This window comes from Solanum pennellii, chromosome 9, assembly GCF_001406875.1.
Source record: "Solanum pennellii chromosome 9, SPENNV200".
Lineage (NCBI taxonomy): Eukaryota > Viridiplantae > Streptophyta > Magnoliopsida > Solanales > Solanaceae > Solanum > Solanum pennellii.
The window spans coordinates 72993190-73020323 of NC_028645.1; positions in this window are offsets into that span (position 1 = coordinate 72993190).

The window sequence follows — 27134 nt, forward strand, 5'->3', positions numbered from 1 at the left end:
CCAGTGATTCCACCTCTTTCTAGTTTAGGGTAGACACTGGATTTTATGAAGCTCACATGATCTATGTCAGTTAAAGTTAAAGTTCCCAAAGAAACAATGAGGTCAGCCTCATGTAATGCACATAATGAAATGAATGATACCAAGGGTGTTTGGATAGGATAATCAAGAGGTGAACTAGACTCAAGTTATGACACTAGGTCATTTTTGGTCATTGCACAGTGAACCCTATAAGAGTCCTAAACAATATCCTAGGTATATAAATGGATGAAAATTAAGTACATATAAATGAATGAAGCAGACTCTGTGTTTGCTAAAAAAGGCTCCCTAGTTGAGGTCCCATATGTTGAGCCCTCATTTGGGAAGTCCTAATGTTAAGTCCGAGATTCCAAGGTCTCACGGCATATGAACGAAATATATGTTATATATGTATAAGCTAATGAAATGTTTTGTGTTGATAGCAATATGAAAAGAATAATGATACATGTTACTCTCATAACATGACTTTCCTAATCTGATTTGGCAAGTCAAACCTACTTGGCTTTCCATAACTCATTTCGTTAGAAGAGAGATCTTCTTAATCATGCATGTCCTTGGTGTGTACTTTCATACACCCATATTTAGTACAAGTTTGTACTAATCCCATACAACCCTTTACTTTTAGGTTCAGGTGCAGGTGGACGCTAGAGCTGACAAGACTACGTTGAAGCTATCCGTACGTGGAGCATTCGTTCGGACATGGTAAGCCCTCATGCTTTCAAGGATGCTTATCTCTTATATTCAATCTTAGACGTAGACATGAGCTTGTGGAGTATGTTCCACTAGCGTTTCTTTCCTACTTATTTTCAGACGTCGTATTGGTGCCATTATGGAAACTTTATATTAAAGAATTTATGAACTATTTCCTTCATTTGAATATATTATTATTAGATGGTTGTTGTGAACTGATGTGATATGTGGTAAGACTATGTGTGCAGACCTTGTTGAGTTACCCATGAATGACTTCGATATTATACTTTGTATGGACTGGATCAATAAATGTTATGCCTTCATGGATTGTCGTAGTAGGGTTGTGAGATTCCGTTTCCCTAATGAAGTAGAGCTTGTCTGGGTGGGGTACAATTCGAGTCGTTCAAGTTCCTTGATTTCCAAACTAAAAGCTAATAAAATGATATCCAAGGGATGGTTATGACATCTTGTGATTGTCAATGATCTAGATCATGACATTCCTTTCATAGACTTTGTGCCTGTAGTGAGTGAGTTCCAAGATGTTTTCCCAAATAATTTTCCTGGAGTCCCTCCCCTTCAAGAGATTGATTTTGGTATCGACCTAGATCCCGATACAAATCCGATGTTAATTCCTCCCTACAGACTGGCTACAACTGAACTCAAAGATTGGAAGTGGCAGTTAAAGATCTCACTGATTAGGGTTTCATCCAGCCGAGCATATCCCCTTGGTGTACTCCAGTGCTGTTTGTTAAAAAGAAAGATGGAACCCTTAGGATGTGTATCGATTATCGGCAGCTCAACAAAGTCACTATAAAGATCAAGTATACACTTCCCAAAATAGATGACTTATTCGATAAGCTCCAAGGGTCTAGTTTTTTCTCGAAGATTGATCGTCGTTGCAGGTATCATCAGCTTAAGTTTAGGGATGAAGATATCCCAAAGACATCCTGTCGTACCCGTTATGGTAATTATGAGTTCCTGGTCATGTCATTTGGTCTCACTAATGCACCAGCTGCATTTATCGACCTTATTAATCGATTCTTTTGTGAATACCTTGATTTTTTCGTCATAGTATTCATTGGGACATCGTCATCTACTCTAAGACCAAGGAAGAGTATGAACAACATTTTAGGCTAACCTTGTAGGTACTTAGACAATATCAGTTGTAGGCAAAGTTAACCAAGTGTGAATTTTGTCTTAGATCAGTGACCTTCCTAGGTCATTTTGTGTCTGATTAGGGTGATGAGGTAGATCCCAGGAAGACTGAGGCTGTTAAGACCTGGCCAAGACCACTTACTCCCACAGATATCCGTACCTTTCTTGAATTTGATGGTTACTACCGCATGTTCGTGGAGGGTTTTTGTTCCATTGCTTCCACACTGATTGATTTGAATAAGAAGAAATTCAAGTTCGAATGGGCGGAGACTTGTGACAAGAGTTTCTAGGAGCTCAAGGATAGACTCAATTCATCCCTAGTGCTTACGTCGCCTTAGTGTGGTGAGAGTTACACTATTTATTGTGATGCATCTAGGGTTGGTTTGGGTTGTGTTCTTATGCATGGTGGTAAGGTGATAGCCTATGCGTTAAGACAACTCAAGGTTCATGACAAAAATTATCCCACTCATGACCTGGAGTTGGCAGCTGTGGTGTTTGCATTAAAGCCGTGGAGGCATTACTTATACGGGGTGCATGTGGATGTGTTCACCGACCACAAGAATCTTCAGTACGTTTTCACGCAAAGGAAGTTGAATCTACGTCAGCGGAGATGGTTAGAGCTGTTGAAGAACTATTACATGAGCATCCACTACCGTCCAGGGAAAGCAAATATTGTAGCTGATGCTTTGAGAAGGTTGAGCATGGAGAGTACAACCCACGTTGATGATGAGAAGAAAGAGTTAGTGAAGGATGTACATAGACTGGCCAGACTGAGTGTGCGGTAGATTGACTCTACTAGTGGGGGTGTTTCAGTTCATCCTAGTTTTGAATCATCCTTAGTAGTTGAAGTCGAGAAGGGTCAGCATCTTAATCCTGTGTTGATGGAGTTGAAGGACTCAGTGCTGATAAAGATTAATTAGTTCTTTGATTTGGGAGGTGACGGAATACTTAGGTACCAGGACAGGCTGTGTGTACCAGGCGTGGATGTTTTGCGAACCAAGATTGTTGCAGAGGCTCATGGTTCAAGGTATTCGATACATCAAGGTTCCACCAAGATGTATCATGACCTCAAGCAGATCTATTGGTGGGATGGCATGAAGAAGGACATTGCTAAATATGTGGCCAGGTGTCCTAATTGTCAGTAGGTTAAGGCGGAGCACCTTAAGCATGGTGGTCTCACTCAGATGATTGAGGTTCCGACTTGGAAGTGGGAGGCCATTAACATGGACTTCGTGGTTGGTCTTCCGGGGACTAGGAGACAACATTATTCCATATGGGTTATTGTGGACAGGATGACTAAGTCTGCCTACATTATCCCTGTGAAGTCTACTTACAGTGCCGAGGATTATGCGAGACTCTACATTGATGAGATTGTGAGGTGGCATGGGATTCCTTTGTCTATAATTTGGATAGAGCTCAGTTCACTTCGCATTCCTTGAGATCCTTCCTGAAGAGTTTAGGCACGCAGGTAAAGCTCAGTACTTCTTTCCATCCTCAGACAGATAAGTTGGCAGAGCGCACCATTCAGACATTGGAGGACATATTGAGAGCGTGTGTTATTGACTTTAGAGGTAGTTGGGACAACCATCTACCATTGATAGAGTTCTCGTATAATAAAAGCTATCACTCCAGCATTGGGATTGCACCGTTTGAGGCACTGTATGGTAGGATGTGTAGGTATCCAGTTGGGTGGTTCGAGGTTGTAGAGTAATCCATTTTGGGTCCATAGATCATTCATGAGGCCTTAGAGAACATCAGGGTGATTTGGGACAGGTTGGCTACTACTTTCAGTCGGCAGAAGTCTTATGAATGTAACAGGAAGCGATCCTTAGAGTTTGATGTTGGTGACAAGATCTACTTAAAGATATAACCCATGAAGGGGGTGATGAAGTTTGTCAGGAAGGGGAAGTTGTGTCCGAGGTACGTTGGGCCATACGAGATTCTACAGCGTGTAGGTGAGGTGGCCTATGAGTTGGCGTTACCTACGGAGCTAGCTTCTTTTCATGCAGTCTTTCATTTCTCTATGTTAAGGAAGTGCCTTGGAGTCCATCATCGATTTTCATGTTGAAGGTTTGCGGGTTGATGAAGACTTGTCCTATCAGGAAGTTCCTGTTGAGATTTTAGACCGGCAAGTGAAGCAACTGAGAAACAAGGAGGTTTCCACATTGAAGGTATTGTGGAGAAACCATCTTGTTGAGGGTGATNACCAAGATGTATCATGACCTCAAGCAGATCTATTGGTGGGATGGCATGAAGAAGGACATTGCTAAATATGTGGCCAGGTGTCCTAATTGTCAGTAGGTTAAGGCGGAGCACCTTAAGCATGGTGGTCTCACTCAGATGATTGAGGTTCCGACTTGGAAGTGGGAGGCCATTAACATGGACTTCGTGGTTGGTCTTCCGGGGACTAGGAGACAACATTATTCCATATGGGTTATTGTGGACAGGATGACTAAGTCTGCCTACATTATCCCTGTGAAGTCTACTTACAGTGCCGAGGATTATGCGAGACTCTACATTGATGAGATTGTGAGGTGGCATGGGATTCCTTTGTCTATAATTTGGATAGAGCTCAGTTCACTTCGCATTCCTTGAGATCCTTCCTGAAGAGTTTAGGCACGCAGGTAAAGCTCAGTACTTCTTTCCATCCTCAGACAGATAAGTTGGCAGAGCGCACCATTCAGACATTGGAGGACATATTGAGAGCGTGTGTTATTGACTTTAGAGGTAGTTGGGACAACCATCTACCATTGATAGAGTTCTCGTATAATAAAAGCTATCACTCCAGCATTGGGATTGCACCGTTTGAGGCACTGTATGGTAGGATGTGTAGGTATCCAGTTGGGTGGTTCGAGGTTGTAGAGTAATCCATTTTGGGTCCATAGATCATTCATGAGGCCTTAGAGAACATCAGGGTGATTTGGGACAGGTTGGCTACTACTTTCAGTCGGCAGAAGTCTTATGAATGTAACAGGAAGCGATCCTTAGAGTTTGATGTTGGTGACAAGATCTACTTAAAGATATAACCCATGAAGGGGGTGATGAAGTTTGTCAGGAAGGGGAAGTTGTGTCCGAGGTACGTTGGGCCATACGAGATTCTACAGCGTGTAGGTGAGGTGGCCTATGAGTTGGCGTTACCTACGGAGCTAGCTTCTTTTCATGCAGTCTTTCATTTCTCTATGTTAAGGAAGTGCCTTGGAGTCCATCATCGATTTTCATGTTGAAGGTTTGCGGGTTGATGAAGACTTGTCCTATCAGGAAGTTCCTGTTGAGATTTTAGACCGGCAAGTGAAGCAACTGAGAAACAAGGAGGTTTCCACAGTGAAGGTATTGTGGAGAAACCATCTTGTTGAGGGTGCTACGTGGGAGGCCGAGGCCGATATGAGATCCCTCTATCCTCATCTTTTCAACTGTTGAGATTAGACTTCCTACTCTTAAGTCTAAGTTTCCTTATCTCCTCTAGTCTTTGTTGCTATTTCTTTACTGTTTAAAGTACTTATGTTATGATATGACTAGCACTGTTCTAGATAATTGGAAGTGTCATTCGGGGACGAATGTTCCTAAGGGGGGGATAATGTAACAACCCAAAAATGACAATGTGAAGTAATGCCTAAATGTACCTAGAATGCCTAGATTAAACCGGGTTCACACGCATTGATGCGCGTGGAACCAGAACTCTGAACCTATGCACCAGCCAAGCCAACCAACTTGGTGAGTTAGTTGAGCTACGCAAGGTTGGGTCCAGCCATGTAGGGCACCCAAATATTAAGATTCACCGGGATTAGTCTTAACCGAACTTGAAAGGGGTAATCTTAGGTTTGGAGGGTCTAGGGATAAAATGGTCTTTTCCGCGCTAAGGGTAGTATTGTAATCACCCAGACTATTTAATAAGTAATTACTTAATGTAATTAAGGGACAGTTTGGGTCGGGTCGATCCGGATTGAACTGGTTCGCGAGTTAGGCTTCACGCAGGTTCGATCCTTGGTGGAAGCAATATTAATTTGAATTAATTGGTATTTAATTATCTGATATAAGTAAGGGCATGTTAGTCATTTCACTTAAGCCTTAGAAAGTAATATTTTTAGTTTAAATAACAAAGATTCCTAGTTTGACTAAGTGTTTACCTAAAACTCCTACTCGTAAATTTACTCTCACATCTCTCCACTCTCATTCTCACGTCTCTCCACTCTCATTCTCACGCTTCATCATCAGTAAAATAACAAAAATCAAAATATCATCACTCTTTAAGAATTTGTACGCAAAAACTCTAAATAAAAACTAACCTAAAAACAAAAAACAAAAACATTTTTCTCGACGGTTTGCACGTGAGGTTGTGGTGAAGAATCATTGTTTTCGTGGGAGTTGGCAGCGCATTGGATCGGGTTTGGAACGGTGTTGAACGACAAAAAAGGTATGTGTCTCTTCCTATTGGCCCCTTTCCCAAGAGACCCCTCGGATTCAGTCATATTCTAATCTGAAAATTAGGAATGTTTTCCCTTTGTATGTCCCTGTCACTAGCTCCCATCGATTGTTGTAGGTTCGGTATGTTTTCTGGTAGAATTTAGGGATGTAACGTGTTTTCGTGATAATTATGTTCATATATGTATGCTAGGATTTATGTGATTGTTAAGTATGTCTTTTCCAAAACTATGTGAAAATGAAATGTAAAATCATCGCGTTTTTGAATGCATTTACTTGTAGAAATCGTGATGTTCATGGGAGGTGTGATGTTGATGAATTGAGTGAAAACTCTTGGCCCAACATAATAATGTACGAAATATCCAGCGAATTGCCTAATAATCTAATGTATAAATGTTGAGAAAAAGTGGACTGAAAACGTGACCAAATTTCAAGAAATCTGGAGATTTGGTCTCAGCATAGGCAGCATAAAGGATTTTGGTTTCAAAAAAATTTAAAAATGTGTGAGGTCATCAGGGATTGAACCCGAGACCTCACTATATGTAAGCTGCTGAAAATTCAATAATGAAAATGAGCTAAGGGGGATTTGAAATGGGTAAAGCTCAAGTAAAGAAATTAAAGAGGGAAAAACAAATAAAATGAGGTGTATGGGAATCGAAACCACAACCTCTCGGATAGGTGAGGAAATTAGGAGAATAAGTGAAGAAAAGTAAAAATGAGGCTGTGGGGGATCGATCGCAGACCCTCTAAGCCTCAAAGTAAAAAGGAAGGAGAATAATAAAGAAAAAAAAAGAGGTGTAGGCGTTGGGGCTCATCCTCGGATCCCCAAGCCGAAATTTTAAATCCAAAATTAATATAAGACTAAGTGTTGCTCAAGGGATTTTAAATCGGGTTCCCTTGACCAATCTCGTATTGGTACATAAGTCTTATGTGAATAAATAATTAATGCATGCAACCAATAGGAATCGAACTCGAGACCTTGGCATACTTACAAGATGCATAAATCTTGTACCACATAATCTTGGGTAAGTATAAGTCACTTCGAAGAATTATGAACGAAGTCTAATGGCTTGTACGTATGGGTTCATAAGTCCATCGTACGTTTAAAAATGAGATAAATCTCAAATGAGCCTAATAAGTGTTACCAAAAACCGTACTCACCTATGAGTGTGTGAAACTAATAAAGAGACCAGTTTCTAAGTAACACTCGAATGAAAGTATCAATATTAATGCACTCTTAATACTAATGATGAGATGAGAAATCATCTAATGAGTAATGATTCCCTCATGCTAGAAGCCAGCTTCTATGACGTGTGAGATGAATGTAATGGAACTTTATACGGAGCACCGATAGGCCAGCTATGAGTTGCGATTCCTTCTTTCGGGAAGGAAGAGGTTGGTGTAAATCTCATGAGATGAGACTGACCGTTAAAGCGGGTATGGGTCTCCTTATATCTCCTAGTCTTTGAACCTATGCTTCCAACATAGGGTTCTAGTAGGGTTCATTTCCCTATATACTCTAGTATGTTTTGGTTTCACTTTGTCCAGTCATTCCACCTCATTTCGGTGTGGGGTAGACACTGCATTTAATGAAGATCACATGATCTATGTCGGTTAAAGATAAAGTTCCCAAAGAAAGAATGAGGCCAGCCTCATGTAATGCACACAATGAAATGAATGATACCAAGGGTGTTTGGATAGGATAATCAAGAGGTGAACTAGACTCAAGTAATGACACTAGGTCATTCTTGGTCATTGCACAGTGAACCCGATGAGATTCCTGAATAACATCCTAGTTATATAAATGGATGAAAATGAAGTACGTATGAATAAATGAAAAGGACTCTGTGTTTGCTTAAGAAGGCTCCCTAGTTGAGGTCCCATATGTTGAACCTTCATTTGGGAAGTCCTAATGTTAAGTATGTGATTCCAAGGTCTCATGGCATATGAACGAAAGATATGTGATATATGTATGTGTTAAATGAAATTTGTTATGTGATGTGTGCAATATGAAAAGAATGATGAAGCATGTTACTCTCATAGCATGACTTTCCTAATCTGATTTTCCAAGTCCAGCTGACTTGGCTTTCAATAACTCATATTCGTTAGAAGAGAGATCTTCTTAATCATGCATGTCCTTGGTGTGTACTTTCATACACCCATTCTTAGTACAAGTGTGTACTAATCCCATACAACCCTTTACTTTTAGGTGCAGGTGCAGGTTGACACTAGAGCTTACGAGACTACGTTGAAGCTATCCGGATGTGGAGCATTCATCCGGACATGGTAGGACCTCATGCTTTCGAGGATGGTTATCTCTTATATTCTATCTTAGGCGTAGGCATGAGCTAGTGGAGGATGTTCCACTAGCGTTTCTTTCTTACTTATTTTCAGACGTCGTATTGGTGCCATTTCCGCAAATTTATATTAATGCAGTTATCAACTATTTCTTCATTTGAATATCTTATTATTAGATTGTTTTTGTCAACTGATGTGATATAATGCAAGTCTATGTATACTTCAAGGCTAACAAAGGTTTTAAATTTACCGCTAAAATTAACCTATACGATGTAATGATGACGTATGTAGGCTTGTCTGCGACCTCCGAGAGGTCAACGACACCGGTTTCAGCTAGGGTCTAGACCCCAATCGTGAGAGAGCGTGTGTTGGGGTCAATGAAAAGGTTGGATATCACTGTTGAATCCAGATTAGTCATTATGGTGCATCCCGATTTGGGTGTGATTCGAAGATGGGTCCCAATTTGACTATCAGGTCTCAAGTTTAAACTCTATGTTAGGTTCGGGGTTAGATGTCACCTTCATATCTTTAATCGTTAATTAGGGTCACATTCGATTTTGGCATTGGGGTCGTGTCCCATATTGGTTATCGTGGTTGTCTTTCGCGTCGGGAAATATTTTTCTAAAATGTATTTTCTACATTCTAGAAAAATATCAAAATGTATTGTGGATAACTTTTTTCATTCACCAAAAAAATATTAGATACTAATATTTTCTCACTCACCAACCAAACATGACAAAATAAGGTAAAAACCCACCTATTTTCCAAAGAAAACATATTCTAGGAAAACATCTTCTTCATACCAAATGCACCCACATCTAGGATTTTTTATGTTACAATTACTTAATGAGCTTGAATATGTAAGAATGAATAATATGTGTAATAAAGTCCTATGTTCATTGCACGGACTATCCATTTTTGGTGATATTTAATTTTTATCCCACAAATCAATGGTATTTTATTTTTTCCATATTGCACATTTTAATGAAAACTTTTTTGTCCAAAGAACCCTTAACTATGACTTAATTTCAAATGGAATACCTTTTAGATAATTTTTATCCTCAACCAAAACATTGTTTCCAACGACTATAACAATTTCTCATCACCACTAATTGTTGTTTACAAACATCACCAATAACGAGCATTACCATAACAATCATAGATCAGAGTTCTCATTTTTTCCTCTTAATAACAAAGTCCACAAGGGAAATCCTACCATCAAAGGATATAATTAATGTTATGAAATTTTTTTATACTCATTCTAAGTGGAATCAGTAATTATACAATTAATAATATTATTCTTCTTTACATATTTTATCTTTATAAGCTCAATCTACCACGGAATATGTATATGTAAATTTGTATGCATTATTGTTTGTGTTTGTATTTTCATATATAAGTGTATATGCAGCTAGGACATAAGGTATTGTTCATGGAAGATGTAATTCAAAATTGATATGTTTAAACCGTAACTAAAATTTTGTTTGCTACGAAAAACTTCTGGTTATAAGTTTTTAATAGAGAATTGTATACTTTTTACTTCAAAATAAATCTCTAAAAATGTAAATTTGTAAAATGGATTGTTTTAGAATTACTCAACTAAAGGGTTGGGGCTAGTGATGAGGTTTAATTCCTCATTGGGTGATAATATGGATGGACCAATTTTATATTGTTGCTAATTTATCGGAAACAAGTTATCTGCCCAATAAAGGTTCTAGCGCATTTGCCTTTTTCATGGTTAACATATGAAATTTATTTGGTTTGTCACTTTTGTTGAAGATAAACGACATTTTTTCTTACAAAACACTACATCATTGGGGTTATTCTCATTCAATACTTTGACACTTACAATGAACATTTAATTATATCTCTATGTTGGATTACTGTTCATCAACATCTAACGATTTCTATGCACTAGTGTCTGACTATGGGAGCTACTAGTAACTGACATAAAACCACGTGAGCTAAATGTAGAATCAGATGTATGTGCCCTATTTAGAGGAACCAATATACCTTTCCAAGGGTATAAATAGATGACTCGCATGATCATTATATTTGATGCCCATAGAGGATACTTATAAACCTATGGGTCATGTAATCTGGGACGATGGGGGTATGTGATTATGTTTCATGGACACTTCTTCCAACTCTATGTGTCAACGGACACTAGTAAGTGTAATAACACAATTTAATGAGTTAAGGTAGAATCCCAGAGTAAGTGGTACGTGTTTAACATTCAATAATAAAGTAGGAATACTTTCAATTCAATCATAGGAATAGAGATTTTCAAATAAAAACATGATTTAAATTGAGGGATTGACATGTAAAATAACAGGGGTTTTGGTTTTAACTATCAGCTACAACAATAACAACTAACACGAAATTAAATATATTGAGACGAGTTCTAAACATTTGATTAGATTATAGGATAGTATAGACAAATGTGTAATTGCAATGCAAGCTAAATAAGCCAATAATCAGATAATCACACCCTATGAAATTGGGGTTTCAGTTGACATCATAAAAAGATAAAAATTGTTACCAAATTGTGTTTACATCAAGTGATGTAAGGCTAATTTCATATTTACAAAGGTCCAAACTGAAAAATCACAAAGACCCATTTTAATTTTTTCCAAAATGGAAAACTTTAATTCTTTAATGCTAAGGAAACCATAGTCTCAATACTAAGAGTTAAAACTCAAAAATTTATCTAATGAATGTTCAGAATAAAATTTGATTCTAAACATAATGTTTGAAAATGTATTTGTAGTCTTGAAAAATATGTTGTTAAGGGCTATTCGACGCAGTAAGTCGGGCTTGCCGATCATCTCGGCAATCCGCCCTTTGGTCATTTCCATTGCCTTTTTCTTTGGCATTCACTATCCTCAAGTAATGTAACTTTGGGCGGTCCAACACTGCATTGCGGAACCAATTGGTGACTGCCCATTTCTCTAACCAAATTGATTTTATCCTTCAGGTCTTGGCACACTGGAAGTTTAGGCCCTCAAGAGGCCATTAGGCGACTCATCAAATGGACTTGGTCATCTCCATGCCTTCCTATATTTGCTTTTACAGATCGCTTTGTTCCTTTTTACAAATTATTTTCCATGCTTTGATTCTCAATATAAATACATGGAACTTAAAGGTTTTACATTAGTTATTGGCACAAAACATGAATTTGAGGACACAAAATATATACTAGGACTCATGAACACCCTCAACTTAAACATTTGTTTTTTCTCAAGTAAAACTGAAGATGAGAAGTTCAAAAGGATGTCTCAAATAACTCTACACAAGACTCAATCATGAATGCACAATATAAGACTCAAATTACTTATGCCTTGATCAACAATGTACTCAAAAATTCAAGTTGTGACTCACACTTATCAAAGATTCTCAAGTTCATACTTGCTTCATATGCAAGTTCAAGTTCAACAAAAGTATTCGATTTTCCTCATAGAAATATTGATTCCATATTTACACACAATGGTTTAACAATTTATAACTCTAAAATCATAATAAACACACACTCATGAAGATGAACACATGGATGAATCCACCCATAGGTTTTCCCTTATTTTCCAACCAATACTTTTTTTAGCTCATTCAAGATAAAAATGGTCTTTTAAAGCTTTTTAATTGGCCTGAGTGTAATGTATGGTTAATTAGGCTTAGTGATTGCTATACCCATGAAATGTTGTGTGGAGAACACATCATTTCCTTTTCTTCTTCATTCTCATTCATGCTCAAAACTCACTCCTTTATTCATTTTCCTTGAAATATTGGATACACCATTTCTTTTTACAACTTAATTTCAAAACATTTTGTAATCTTTTTCTTTTTCCGTATTCTTTTCTTCTTCTTTTTGTTATGTGGTGGGTTCCATCTTATTTAAAACCGTGGGTTGAGGGGAATTCCTTCACATTTCTTGTTTTACCTTCTCTTTTCACCATATCCCCACTCAGGCTTTTTGACTAAGGTTGCTATTCAAGGAAACCACACTAATAAGGATTATGAGTGGAGTAAAGAAAAGTCACAAGTTCATCAAGTTTCTTCTATGAACAGGATAAGGTTCAAAGAGTGTTCAATTAAATAACACAAACTCGCAAGGTAGGCCACAAAATAGGTATAATGTCAAATTGTTCCACTCTTTAAGATTTCTGCCTGAAATCATTTCAAGAGCTTGCATTACTTAGTCAAATGGACCTACGTGGAAGATTCTAGGTTTCATCGGGCATAGTTCACAGAAGCTCATAACACAAGGCATTGACACCCATGTTAAATAAGAGTCCACACATTTGCTAATGCACAACATTCATCATAAGAGACTAAATTGGATAATCGTCTAGTAACAACAAGATGCAAAGAGTTCACATATTGCATATGCAACTTCATTTGGCCTATTTATAACTTCACATTCATTTTTGTTTGATTTTGAGCACTATTAAAGTCATCGATATTGATCAAGACAGATAACAAAATTTACAAAAGAATAGTCAAATTAAAACATACTTAAGAGGTGGCAAATAAATTTTCAAAAGGGTCAAATATCATTTATTCAAAATAAGGAGCCACAAGCTCAAAAATCCTCAAAATATAGGGCCAAAACACAATTTATTACACAAAACTCCATATATGAACGAAACAATAATCACAAAAGGTGAGACAGACACTACAACAAAACATAAGAAATATGTTCCTCAAATATAGAAAAATATCCAAAAGTCAAAATAAAAACATAAGACAAAGAGGGAGGTAAAGGGAAATCCTATCTACACAGTCGCTCCACCTGTCAGTGCACCAATACTTGGAGTAAGACTTTGAACCTGGGAATCAGTGCATGGAGTCACCTCAAACGGACCGGTTCCACTGGATCCACCCATAGCGGTGTCTCTTAAAGAAGTATGGAGTGCATTGTCAAATATAACTTTCTCAAGGTCATCCAACTCATCATAAACCTCAGCCTTTCGCACATCTATTTTATCCTCATCAGTCTCTACTTCCGACTCATTAGCTACTGCATTATCCTGATATACATTTTTAGTTGTGGCTAAAAGAATTTCAGAAGTCGTTGGGGCACCCACATCATCTGATGCCTCAAATAGTGCACTGAAGCTTGTGGATTTGAGATAGTCTACATCTTTCCTCAGATCTGCCACTTTGGCTTACATAGTCGTAAACTCGGATGAATCCCTATGTCTACTCTCAAAAAAAGTGAGTCTCATCATTAAATCATCAATCGAAGTCAGAATACGGGTCAGTGCAGCAAGGATGACACTCTCAATCATCTATGGAATCAATGCCTCTAGTAGAGTGTCCCTCACATTAGCCCAATGGGATAGGTGACCCATCTTCACATTAATAGTCTGAGTAATCGTGAAAGGTTGCGAATGGGAAGACGCACCATGATCATAAGAAGGAGTAGGAGTAGATGTATTTTAAGGCATAGAGGCTAGAAAAGGCAAGTATGCCCTTACATGTATGAAATTAGTGTCCACCTCTGAAGATGTATCCACTGGATCTTCTCTCATCCTGGTGGCCTCCTCCTGAGTCTATTAAGACTCAATATGACAAATGTCAGTAAAGGATGAAAGGATAGCCTCTAAGTCTCTAGTAGAATCCTCGGGAACGCCAGCACGACGGCACGACTGAGTGATCAGAACCGGGAATGGAAGGGAGGTCTGGTGTTTCTTGGCCCTCATGGTCATATAATGCTCAATATGGAGCCTCATTTCAATGCTTTTCCTGGACATTATAATTCCAACACATGCCTCTTTGGGTTTCTCATGACATACTCGTTTAGGGACGGCGTGATTGTATTGTTGATGAAGCTAAACAAGAAATGAGCTGCAATACTCAAGTCGCTCTTCTAAATGGGGGCCCATGTATAAATCAACCTTTGGGTGGTATTGGAAATCAGTTGTTCAAGAAACCCCTTTAAGTCATTCAGGGACTGACTGTGTCGAACCTAAAGCTCTCCCAAGTACAATATTAGTGTGGTTGCCATTTCACATGACTTTCTTTAATAGGACCATGACCGAATTCACCAATTTGAAGGAACTAGTATTCTTATTCCCCTTGTGCATCAACTCTCTGTATGTTTTATAGAATTCATGGACCCATATGGGGATGTAGGGGACTCGTTGCTTGGTGAACTGCTCAAACCTATGAAAATAAAGGGTTTCACTCACAGTGGAGTATCATCCCCCAAGGGTCTCTATAGAAAGTAGCTTCTCATCCAAAAAATTCTGCAACCCATCTGGTTTTCTTAATATTAAGAATTCGGGGAGGAGTGACCACAGGTGGAAGTGGAGACACAATAGATGTTNACTCACAGTGGAGTATCATCCCCCAAGGGTCTCTATAGAAAGTAGCTTCTCATCCAAAAAATTTTGCAACCCATCTGGTTTTCTTAATATTAAGAATTCGGGGAGGAGTGACCACAGGTGGAAGTGGAGACACAATAGATGCTGGAGGTGGAACTGTGTTATCTTGGGATAAGGCAACTGGGACGGTAGATTAGTCACGACGGTACCTAAAAAAGATCTCATCCCGTCGAGACTGTAATGGTTGATTATCATCCGGCTTTGCAAATGCAACTTGGGACCCCTTACTATTGGAGGTATGGTACAAAACCTCAAATGATGGCCTTTTTACTTTGACTTTGCCTCGCATTGGAGTATCTGGCCTCCTGATGATGGGAGAAACGACTCCCTCTTTATTTATCACAATACCTCTTGATCTCTTACGGGGTGGCATGTAAATATTTGTTCTAGCCATATCATCAAAAATATCAAAAGGAGTTAGAGAAAATTTGAAACATTTCTAAAATCCAAGACGAGTGTTAAAGCCAAACATAGGTTCCATGATTTATAAACACTATTTGAAGGACTATTTCAATGAATATAGTTCATTTAGAATGTTTAGGAATCAAAATGTCCAAGAACATCCATGACGTTCGAAAACTAGTTCTAGGAGGTACTAGCGTGCCTAAGCCTATTTGACGATCTTATAAAAGTCAAAAATCTATGAAAATTGGTGGAAGGGTAGTTAGTATGTGTTTAAGATGATTCATGGTCGAAACGTATGGGTACGACACCCCAAGGACCAACGAAGGGCCCTCTAGGAGGACCCTAGCACGTAGAAGGAAACACTGTCTGGACAGTGTGCAACCGCGACTTGCAAAGGACGGCTCGTGCGTGGATCGATGGGGAGTCGATGCCAACCGTCGACCAATGCTTATTCAAAATTCTGGAGCCCTTTCCTGCAAAAGTCTCTGATAAAAACTATGGTTGTGCATCACGTAGGGAGGCCTGGCCGTCGATGGACCAATAATCCATTAATCCTGGTCTCGTCGATGAATTGTAATGAAAGGATTTATACTCATGCATTTCTTATTGAGGTATTGATGATGATTATACAAGGGTTAATCCCTATTAACTAAACTAATCTACGATTAACAGTAAAAGGCTTAAAGACATTTCAAAAAGGGACTCTAGCTTAGCACCATGTGAACTAAAGTGAGGAGTTGTAACGCCCTAAAATGATCTAAGGTGAACTAGAGCCTCATGACTGTTTATTGAGTTAATTTTAATTTAAAATGAGTTACTTTAGTGTTCTCAGGTAGTGTGGGAAGTTTGATTATGTTTGGAGGTCAAACGTCAAAGAATGTCCATAACGTTGGGACGGTGTGCATTCTATTCAGTTTCTGTGTCTTTAGGTGTTTGAGAGAGTTTTATGTTTTCATTTTGCTTGAAACTAGCATGAGATTTTTCTACGACATTTATGACTTAGTTTAGGGGTTTAACGTTTGGGTACGACCCCACCTAGGACCCACAAGGGGCCCTATAGAAAGGGCCCTAGTTTTGGACAAAAACTGCCTTGGCAGTGTCCACCAACGAAAGCAATGACGACCAGTGGTCCAACCAACGGCCCGTTGTCTTGCTCCGTCGGTGGACCTGAAATGTTGGTTATTAAGGCTCCATTTGGAGCTAAGTGTCGACCGACGATACCCCACCAATGGTCTGTTGATACACAAACGGTCCGTTGGTTAGGTCTCGTCTGTGAGGAGTTCAAAAACTGTAAGTTTTCTTCCAAGGGTTTGGGTGATTGGTAAATTTACCCCAAGTCTTTTACGACCCTAGGACGTTTCTCTAAGGGTTTATTAGGTATATTAAATATTTCTAAACCCTAATACCTCATTATAGACCCCACTTCCTAAAACCCAAAACCCCTCTCTGTTTGAATTCTCTGTCAAGTCTCCGTGGAAGCTAGAAGTCAAGAAATGCTAAGAGGGCTGTTGATAGTTGTTTCTTCATAAAAAATTGTTGGTATGTCTTCAATGTGAGGTATGGTATCCATCCTTTAACCCTCTTCCATTCAAGGAGTCATTTCCAAAAGATTTCGAAAAGGGTTTTCCAACTAAAATTCCTTCTATCTTTGATTTTATGCATGGGTATTTTTGTAAAAGTATTCTAATGGTTTGAATGTGTTTATTATAGTATGAATTGATTATTTTGATGTCAAAACCCACACGAAGTCATGTTTATGCATATTTAAAACTATTAGCTTGACAAATGGGTTAAGTGAGCATGTTTATGTAGGGAGTGAACTTTGGTTTTCTTGTTGCTATGTTTGTTTAGCTACTGACCTAAGGGTCTTATTATGATGAAATATTGATAAAATGATTATGGGTGAGGATGTCTTGGTTAAACTGTGAGTTTCTTATATTGTGTATATTATAGATTGCTCTTGAGTGGTATGGTCAACCTTCTTGGTGGCGTTGTTTACTTGATGAACTTGATATTACTTAGTATATATCCTAAATGTGGTTTCAAAGGTCTAATGGGTGAAATGAAGAGACATTGAAAATGGGTATTGTATTGTGTTTTGTAAAACTTGAACTGTAGGCTTGACTTAGATTATGTTTAAAAAAGTAGATGATTATGTGAAGCATGTAGAGTGTGCGAATTGATAATTGAAGGTCGAAAGCATGTATAAATGTTGATAAGAATGAAATTATGCTTATGTGCAAGTTGTGCTCACATGTACACAAACACTCACACTTAAAAGAATGTATGATACTAAGTTGACTAAAAGGGGAGTCTTAGGGTGGACACTCTTCATGAGTTGAGATGAAGTGTCTAGTAGCAACCCTATTATTCCTAATGAGCTTTCTATGATAGGATGGAGGATGAATGCCCTTCGTGAGTTGAGATGTGGTATTCCCTAGTTATCCTTAACCTATATGTTATAATGTTGAGAAATCCGTGGGGAGTTATGCCTTGCACCGAGAGTATATATAGGAGAGGTGGATTATACTTCATGAGTTGAGATGTTGTATTTATAAAGTGCCTCTTGAGATGAGTACTCCTCTAGTAGAGAATGAGTTACTTAGTAGCAATCTCCTTATCCCTTAACTATGTGTGCACATAGGTGTAGGTGTTGGGAAAGCCATGTAAAATCTAAGAATCATGACCTTACTCTAGGCAAGTAAGGATCCCTCATCCAATAGGGGTTAATATCGAGATTCCATGTCTAGATCTCATGGTCTATGTCGGTTAAGCTAAATCCCCACAAAAGAATTGATTGAAATAAGTCTTCTAAAAGAACGTACTACTTAGGGTAGGTAGTGGTATGGGACACTATCTACTCATTGCACTAGGTAGGACCTTCTGAAAGAGAAGTCTTGGTGCCAAACCTTCTAAAAGAATGTACTACTTAGGGTAGGTGGTGGTATGGGACGCTATCTACTCATTGCACTAAGTAGGCATTCTGAGAGGGAAGACTTTGGTGGTTTGTTGGGTGTCATTTAATGTCTTGCCATTGATTGAGGGGCTTGTTTCTCTCAAGTTGAGTAATCCAAAAGGGATAGTCTTGAGGATTGATTTGGTGTGTATTGAAGGAGGCATATGCATACTTCCTTCATGTCATACCGTAGTGAGTCTTAGAATAATTCTGAGGTAGGGAAACTCTTACAGAAAATAAGTTCACGTTCTCTTTCTCTTTGCCTTGGAAGTTCACTCATTTAGAATAGGATAGTTCATATAATTGCTCAAGTTGAATTCATTGTAAATGCTTGAAATGCTTCATTGTAATGGCTTAAATCTCTTCACTGTAAATTGGCTTCTAGTTACTGTAAATTTGGAAGTTTACTGTAAATGGTCTCTTTTGGTTTAAAATTATGGGAACTCTTATCTGAATGTTAAATGATGGTTCTTATAATGTTTTGTTCCTAAATTCATTAATATGAAACTTAATTGACATGAAACGTTATTTTACTAAAATATCCCTTTTCGCATGTTTTTGCATATGCCATACTTTGTACATTATTTGTACTAACCCCATACTTTTCTATACTATAAGTATAGGTTGGAAGCATTTTGAAGGTTGAAGTCTAGAAGGTGAAGATTTGGATAGTTCCTTTCAAGACAAAGTGTGTTCTTACATATTCGAGGGCATAGTCCATTTCTTAATTTCTTATTTAAAGAATTATTACGTATCTCTTTCAATGTAAAGGGGTCGTGTCCCTAAGTTAATCATGATGTGTCTTTAAGTTTGGCTTTTGACGATGAGATTTTCTTAGTAGTTATAAAATATTTTTTTTATATTAGATGTCTTGAAAAGTTTTAATTCTGCACTACTTTTCATGTCTTATGCAATGAACGATAGTTAACGGGCTTGTACAAGACCCTAAATGGTCAATACGCCTTTCTACGATTCGAGGGTTCTCCCTAACTTCTAGGGGGTGCTTTTGGGTCGTGACAGACTTGGTATCATAGCATAAGGTTATGAGAAATAGTTTAGGGTCTAAAAATCTCACAAACCACGTCTAGTAGTATTTTGGCCATTGGTGTGAGTCGCTACACATCAATGGACAAGAGGCTATAGGATGATAGATTTTTACTTTCTTCATCACTCTTGAATATTTCCATAGAACTTAACTCCATAATGTCTCTCTCTCTCTTATGTTCCCTTGTCCAATGGTCTTATAGGTGTGATTGTTGGAAGGGGGAATGTTTCTATGTTTGAGGGAGAGAAAAGGTGAGTTTTGATGTTATGATGGTTTTGTGGCTAGATTAGTAGAGGTGAAGGTTAGTTTTGAAAAATTCATGGCTAGGTGTGGATTATGAGATTGCGAGTGTTGTGATGAGAAACTCTGCGGTAATGTAGTTCTAAGCATGGTAAGAATGATAGTGATTGAATAAAGTGCTTTTGAGAATAAATAAGTTATCTCGTAATTATGTTCAATGATGGTAGATATTATTTAAGGTATAAATTTGAGGAATCTTGAGAGAATGTGGAGATTTTGTAGGAGTTGAGGGCAACCCTCTTGTGTGGTTAGTGTTTGAATAGTTTTCTTGTGATTTGGTGGATGTTGTGGTGTAGGCTTACACTAAGATAAAAATGTGGTATGAATATCTAGTGAGGCAGTTTTGTTCCATGAGATTGAGTGAAGTTGTACCTAAGAGTTGAAAGAGGTGGTGTTTACGGGAGTTTGTTTAGGCTTGAATCCCAAGAGGAAAGTGTTATGCTTAAATTTTAAGGTTGATGTTTAATCTGGACGTGCATGACTTGAGGGTAGTGTGAGTTCCTACCTTGTGTGAGGCATAATGGTGCTTTGAAGTATAAGACCTTGAAGATGGCTTTATCCCTAAGTGAGAGAGAATGAGTTGAGTAGAATTGCATGTAATGTACTTAGTCCAAGAGAATCCTCAAGGGTCACTAAGTGGGAGTGGTAGTATGGGATACTACTCTCACATTGCACTTGGTGAAACTTACCTAGTCTCTTTGGGGTAAGTTAGTGTGTCTTGTCCCTCATATTATCATGCCATCTTGATAATGTTGATTGGAAGGTGCATTATGAAATTTTTAAGCATGTTACATAGTGATGTTTTAACTTCACTATAATGAAGTTCAAATTTCGACAAATTACATTTTTCATGAACAATGTTTTCAATGTGGTTAGAAATGATGTTTATAAGCACGTTTAATGTTGGAGAAGGTAGTTCCTCCATGAGTGAAGAAATGACAGTGAGATGTAATTTGTGAAGTTTTGCAAAGTTGCCTATGTACAGTGATATTCATTATAAGTTTAGTGGATTTTGAGAAAATTTGTTTTGTTTTGAATTGAAGTTTAAATTTATTCAAAAGTGTTTTATATGAGCATGTTTAATGTTGAATAAGGTAGTTCCTACATAAATGAAGGTTAAGAATGAATTTTTACTTCTTGAAGTTTTGCTAAAGTTCTTATGTTGCTAGTGTTTGAAAGTGTGATTGATGCTCCTTGCTAGTTGATTCTTTGACTTTTAGTTTTATGATCAATATTGTAATGTCTTATGTGAAGCTAAGTGAGTCCTTGTTGTTCTTGAGGTTTTAGTGTCATCCGAGAACGAATGTTATTCTAAGTGGGGGAGAGTGTGACGCCCCATAACAAACTAAGGTGAACTAAATCCCCATGAGTGTTTCTTGTGTTAATTTGAAGTTAAAATGAGTTGCCTTAGTGTTCTTAGGCAGTGTGTGAAGTTTGGTTAATTTTGGAGGTCAAACGCCCATACACGTTTGGTAGGTGTGTCTTAGATAGCGCTTCTGTGTCTTGAGGCGTTTGAGGGAGTTTTATGTGTTCGTTTTACTTGAAACTTGCATGAGAAGTTCCTAAGACCTATATGAATTATTTTAGGGGTTTAATGTTTGATTACTACCCCACCTAGGAACAACTAGGGGCCCTATAGCAAGAGCCCAAGTCTTGGACCAAAGCTGCCTTGGCAGTGTCCACCAACGAAGGCAACGACGACTAGTGGTCCAACCAACGGCCCGTCGTCTAGCTCCGTCGGTGGATCTTCAAGGTTGGTTATTCAGGCTCCATGTGGAGCTACGTTTCAACCCACGACACCCCACCAATGGTCCGTTGATGCTCAAACGGTCCGTTGGTTATGTCTCATCTGTGAGGAGTTCAAACACTGTAAGTTTTCTTCCAAGACTTGGGGTGTTTGGTAAATTTACCCCAAGTCCTTTATGACCCTAGGACGTTTATTGTAGGGTTTATTAGGTATATTAAAGAGTTCTAAACCCTAAGACCTCATTTTATACCCCTCTTCCTAAAACCCAAAACCCCTCTCTCTTAGAATTCTCTCTCAAGTCTCCATGGAAGCTAGAAGTGAAGAAAGGCTAGGAGGGATGTTGATGGTTATTTGTTCGTCAAAAATTGTTGGTATTTCTTAAATTTGAGGTATTATATCCATCCTTGAACCCTCTTCCATTGAAGGAGTCATTTCCAAAAGATTTCAAAAAGGGTTTTCAAACTCAAATTCCTTCTATCTTTGATTTTAATCATGGGTATTTTTGTAAAAGTGTTCTAATGGTTTAAATGTGATTATTATGGTATGAATTTATGATTTTGATGTCAAAACCCAAATGAACTCATGTTTATGCATATTTCAAACATTTAGCTTGAGAAATGGATTAAGTGAGCATGTTTATGTAGAGAATCATCTTTGATTTTCTTGTGTTACTATGTTGGATTAGCTACTGACCAAAGGGCCTTATTATGATGAAATATTTAGAAAATGATTATGGGTGATGATGGCTTGGTAAATGGTGAGTTGCCTATATTATGTAATTCTTATTATAGAATGCTCTTGAGTGGTATGGTCAACCTTCTTGGTGGCGGTGTTTACTTGATGAACTTGATGTTACTTCATATGTATTGCAAATGTGGTTTCAAATGTCTAATGAGTGAAATGAAGAGATATTGAATATGGGTCTTGTATTGTGTTTTGTGAAACTTGAATTGTAGGTTGACCTAGATTATGTCTAAATGAAGTATATGATTATATGAAGCATGTAAAGTGTGTGAATTGATGATTGAAGGTCAAAAGTATGTATACAAGTTGATAAGAATTAAATGATGCTTATGTGCAAGTGTGCTCACATGTACAAACACACTCACACTTAAAAGAATGTATGATGCTAAGTTGACTAAAAGGGGAGTCTTGGGGTGGACACTCTTCTTGAGTTGAGATGAAGTGTCTAGTAGCAACCCATTTATTCGTAATGTTCTTTGTTATATAGGTTGGAGGATTAATTCCCTTTTTGAGTTGAGATGTGGTTTTCACTTATTATCCTTAACCTATAGGTTATAATGTTGAGAAATTCGTGGGGAGTTATGCCTAACACCGAGAGGATATGAAGGAGAGATGGATTACACATCATGAGTTGAGATGTTTCATATCCAAAGAACCTCTTGAGATGAGTACTCCTTACTTAGTATCAATCTACTATTCCCTTAACTATGTGTCCACATAGGTGTAACTATTGGGAATGCCACGTAAAAGCTCAGAATTATGACCTTACTCTAGGCAAATGAGGATCCTTCATCCAATAGGGGTTAATATCGGGATTCCATGTCTAGATCTCATGGTCTATGTCGGTTAAGCTAACTCCCCACAAAAGAATTGATGAACTAAGTCTTCTAAAAGAACGTACTACTTAGTGTAGGTGGTTGTATGAGACCCTATCTACTCATTGCACTAGGTAGGACCTTCCGAAAGGGAAGACTTGGTGCCAAACCTTCAAAAAGAATGTACTATTTAATGTTCGTATTGGTATGGGACGCTATCTACTCATTGAACAAAGTAGGCATTCCGAATGGGAAGACTTTGGTGTTTTGTTGGGTGTCTTTTAATGTCTTGCATTGATTGAGGGGCTTGTTTCTCCCAGGTTGAGCAAGCCGAAAGGGGTAATCTGGAGAATTGCTTTGGTATGTATTGAAGGAGGAATATGCATACTTCCTTCATGTCTTACCTTAGTGAGTCTTAGTATAATCCGGAGTAGGGGAACTTTTACGGAAAATAAGTTCACTTTCTCTTTCGCTTGGCCTTGAAAGTTCACTCATTTAGAATATGATAGTTCATTTAATTGCTAAAGTTGAATTTATTGTAAATGCTTGAAATACTTCACTTTAATGTCTTAAATCTCTTCACTGTAAATGGGCATCTAGTTACTGTAAAGTTTTGGAAGTTTACTTTTAATGGTCTCTTTTGGTTAAAAATTATGGGATTTCTTATCTATGTGTTAAATGATGGTTCTTATGATGTTTTTTTCTCTAAATTCATGAATGTTATGCTTGGCATGAAATACTATTTTACTAAAATGTCCCTTTTCGCATGATTTTGCATGTGTCATACTTAGTACATTATTTGTAATAACCCTTACTTTTCTATACTATAAGTATAGATTGGAAGCATTTTGAAGGTTGAAGTCTAGAAGGTGATGCTTGGGAAATTTCCTCTCAAGACAAAGTATGTCCTCACACATCCGAGGGCATAGTCCGTTTCTTAATTTCATAGTTAAAGAATTACTATATATCTCTTTTAATTTAAGTGGGGGGGGGGTCCCTAAGTTAATTATGTCATGTCTTTATGTTTGGCTTGTGACGATGAGATTTTATTACAATTTATAGAAGATCTCTTTTTATATCAAATTTATTGAAAAGTTTTAATGCCGCACTACTTTTCATATCTTATGTAATGAACGATAGTTAAAGGGCCTGTACAAGACCCCCAAAGGGTAAAGTACGCCTTGCCACAATTCGAGGGTTCTCCCTAACTTCTAGGGGGTGTTTTCGGGTCGTGACAAGAGTGTCCCTTCCACATAGGGAAGGTAGGAGCACAAAAGTACTCTTGAGATTTGAGACTACAATGCATGTAGCATAAACATGGTCCCAACTATATCTCCTAGTGCTTGAACTGTGTTGCCCCCATAGTAATACTAGCTAGTTAAACCTCTTTGTTGCTATATTTTATGTTTAGGTACTACCTTGGTAAGTAGTCCACCTTCCTTCGGCGTAGGGTTTTATTGACACCGAATTCCACATTATCTTATGTGGTCTATGTCAGTTAGGGCAAGATGTTCCCATAAGGTAAAATGAATTAAAGGATAGAACTCTAACTAGGATAACCTAAGGGGTCTAGCTTAGTCTAGGTAGGGGTATGAGACTCAACCTAAGGATTGCACTAGTTATCCTTGAGGGGAGTATTAGGAGGATTTTCTTATGTATGTTTACGATTATAATGATATATAATATATATTATGAACCTGCACATTGTTGATACTATATATTGATTAGTTCACTTATGAATATGTGTTGGCTTATATTGTTTAAGTAAGATGAAATGTATATCTAAATATCATGTTTTGTGACATAGGGAATTTGTCATGGTTCTTGTTGGATTACCTGATTGAGCAAGGGTATGGGACTTTGTTTGGTCATTGAACTTTTTGACTTGATGCGGGTTCATGGGTAATTGTCTTGCTTTGTTATAATGATATGTACTCTTATTCATGCTTATCATTAATATGACATGAATGTTGAGTTACTTGAGTATGTATATGCTTATATGGTATTAATGGTTGATTTAACTTGAATTGATGTTGTAGTATTGTAAAGAGCATGTCTATGACTTAATGAAAGTGAACGATTGATTAGTATGGTCTTGTTGAATATGCATTAAGGTTTTAAATGAAAAATGCATACTTATTGAAATTTCCTTTTCTTAGTATGTTTTATAAGTATTTGTGCATATGGTCTCATACTTTGTACAAGTGCCTTACTAACTCCATTTGTTCCTTCTTCCCTAACATTTTAGGTTCCGGTCGTTTAAGGCTCATTCGAGATAACTTGAAGAAGGCTTGGATATTTTCTACAATCCAAGTGGGTAGGTCCTCACTTTTCGAGGGCGATGCCAATATCTAGCTTATGGAGTTGCTTTGCTTCCTAAGACTCTTATGATTACTCTATTTTCATTTGAGTACAATTTGTATCAGCCTATATTTGGATTCTTTACATTGATGTAGGGCTATGCCCAAATTTCTATGATCGTTTAGATGGTATGAGATAAGACAATCTTTACGACTATGTTCAATTTTATATACATGTGTGTGCAATAAAAGTAGAAGGCTATGTAACCCTCCTAATCGAAGGGTTTATGTATACTTGATATATATATTATGTGTATGTGGTGTAAACCCGGATGTGACAAACTTGGTATGATAGCATCAAGTTGAATTATCTTAGAGAAACTGTCTCTCTAAACCACGTCTATGTAAATTAGTGTTCATAATTGTGAAACGTGCCACACTTATGGATGGGAACCTACATGATGCCTAGGAAACTCCTATTTTTTTGGAAATCTTATATAGTGTCATTAGAGTATTCTTCTGGTGTGCTGTTGCATATAATCCTATTGTTGTGATTGTAGGAAGAATGAACACTCGAAAGAATGCGGCACAAAGACTTGAAGTGGAAATTGCCAAAGCGGGAGCTCCTCCTCGTGATGATCAAGTTCCTCCACTTGAAGTAGATGCTAATATGGAACAAGCTCCGATAAATCTTCCTCCTTTGATGGATGAGAATATAAGGGTCTATCTTCTTCAAGTGGCTCAAGCTATCACTACTCAAGAACAAGCCGCCACGGATTGAGCCCAAGCTATGACAGCCCAAGCCAATCGGGAGGTTGTACCCCGTCTAAATCAACAAATCGCTACCATGGCCTCTCATCTAATGGACTTCACTCGTATAAACCCTCCTACCTTCTACGGCTCTAAGATTGAGGAAGACCCCTAAGAATTCATCAATGAAGTATATAAGATACTCTTGGCTATGGGGTTGTCCTCAAGTAAGAAGGACGAGTTGGCCACTTATTAACTCAAGGGCATTGTTCACGCATCGTTTGTGCCATGGAGGGATAATAGGAAATTCAGGGGTGGTCCGATGACTTGGGAGATCTTCAAGAAGGCTTTTCTTGATCGATTCTTTCCTAGGGAGAAGAGGGAAACTAAAGTGGTGGAGTTCATCAACCTTTTCCAAGGAGGTATGAGTGTTCATGAATACTCCTTGAAATTCAAAAAATTGCCCAAATATGTTCCTTCTTTGGTTTTCGATCCTAGATATGAAATGAGCCGCTTTGTCATGGAGGTATGTGATGATTTTCAAGAGGAGTTCACCAATATTTCCCTAAGCTTGTGGTGATAGGGTGTCTAACCCTAAGCCTAATAAGGGAAAACGTACTAGTTCACCAACCGAAAAGCCAACTTGTGGAAGGTGTGGCAAGAAGCACTATGGTGATTGCCTTAAGGGGACCGACAATTGTTTTTGTTGTGGTAAGAGCGGTCACAAGGTTAGGGATTGCCCTAATGTGAGGGGTCAACACAAGGGTAGTGTTCAAGCTCAGGCAAGTGGTTTTAATAAGGCTCCAAAGAAGAACCGCTTATATGCTCTCGCTCTAGGGGTGAACAAGAGACTTCTCCCGAAGTGGTGACCGGTATGTTGAAAGTCTTCTCTATTGATGTATATGCCTTACTTGATCCCGGTGCTACTTTATCATTTCTCACTCCTCTAGTAGCCAAAAAGTTTGACATTTTGCCTGATATTTTGCATGCACCTTTTATAGTGTCTACTCCTGTGGGTGAGTAGGTTGTTGCAAAAAGGGTGTATAGAAATTGTCCTATAATGTTGCCCAATAGAGTTTCTTATGTTG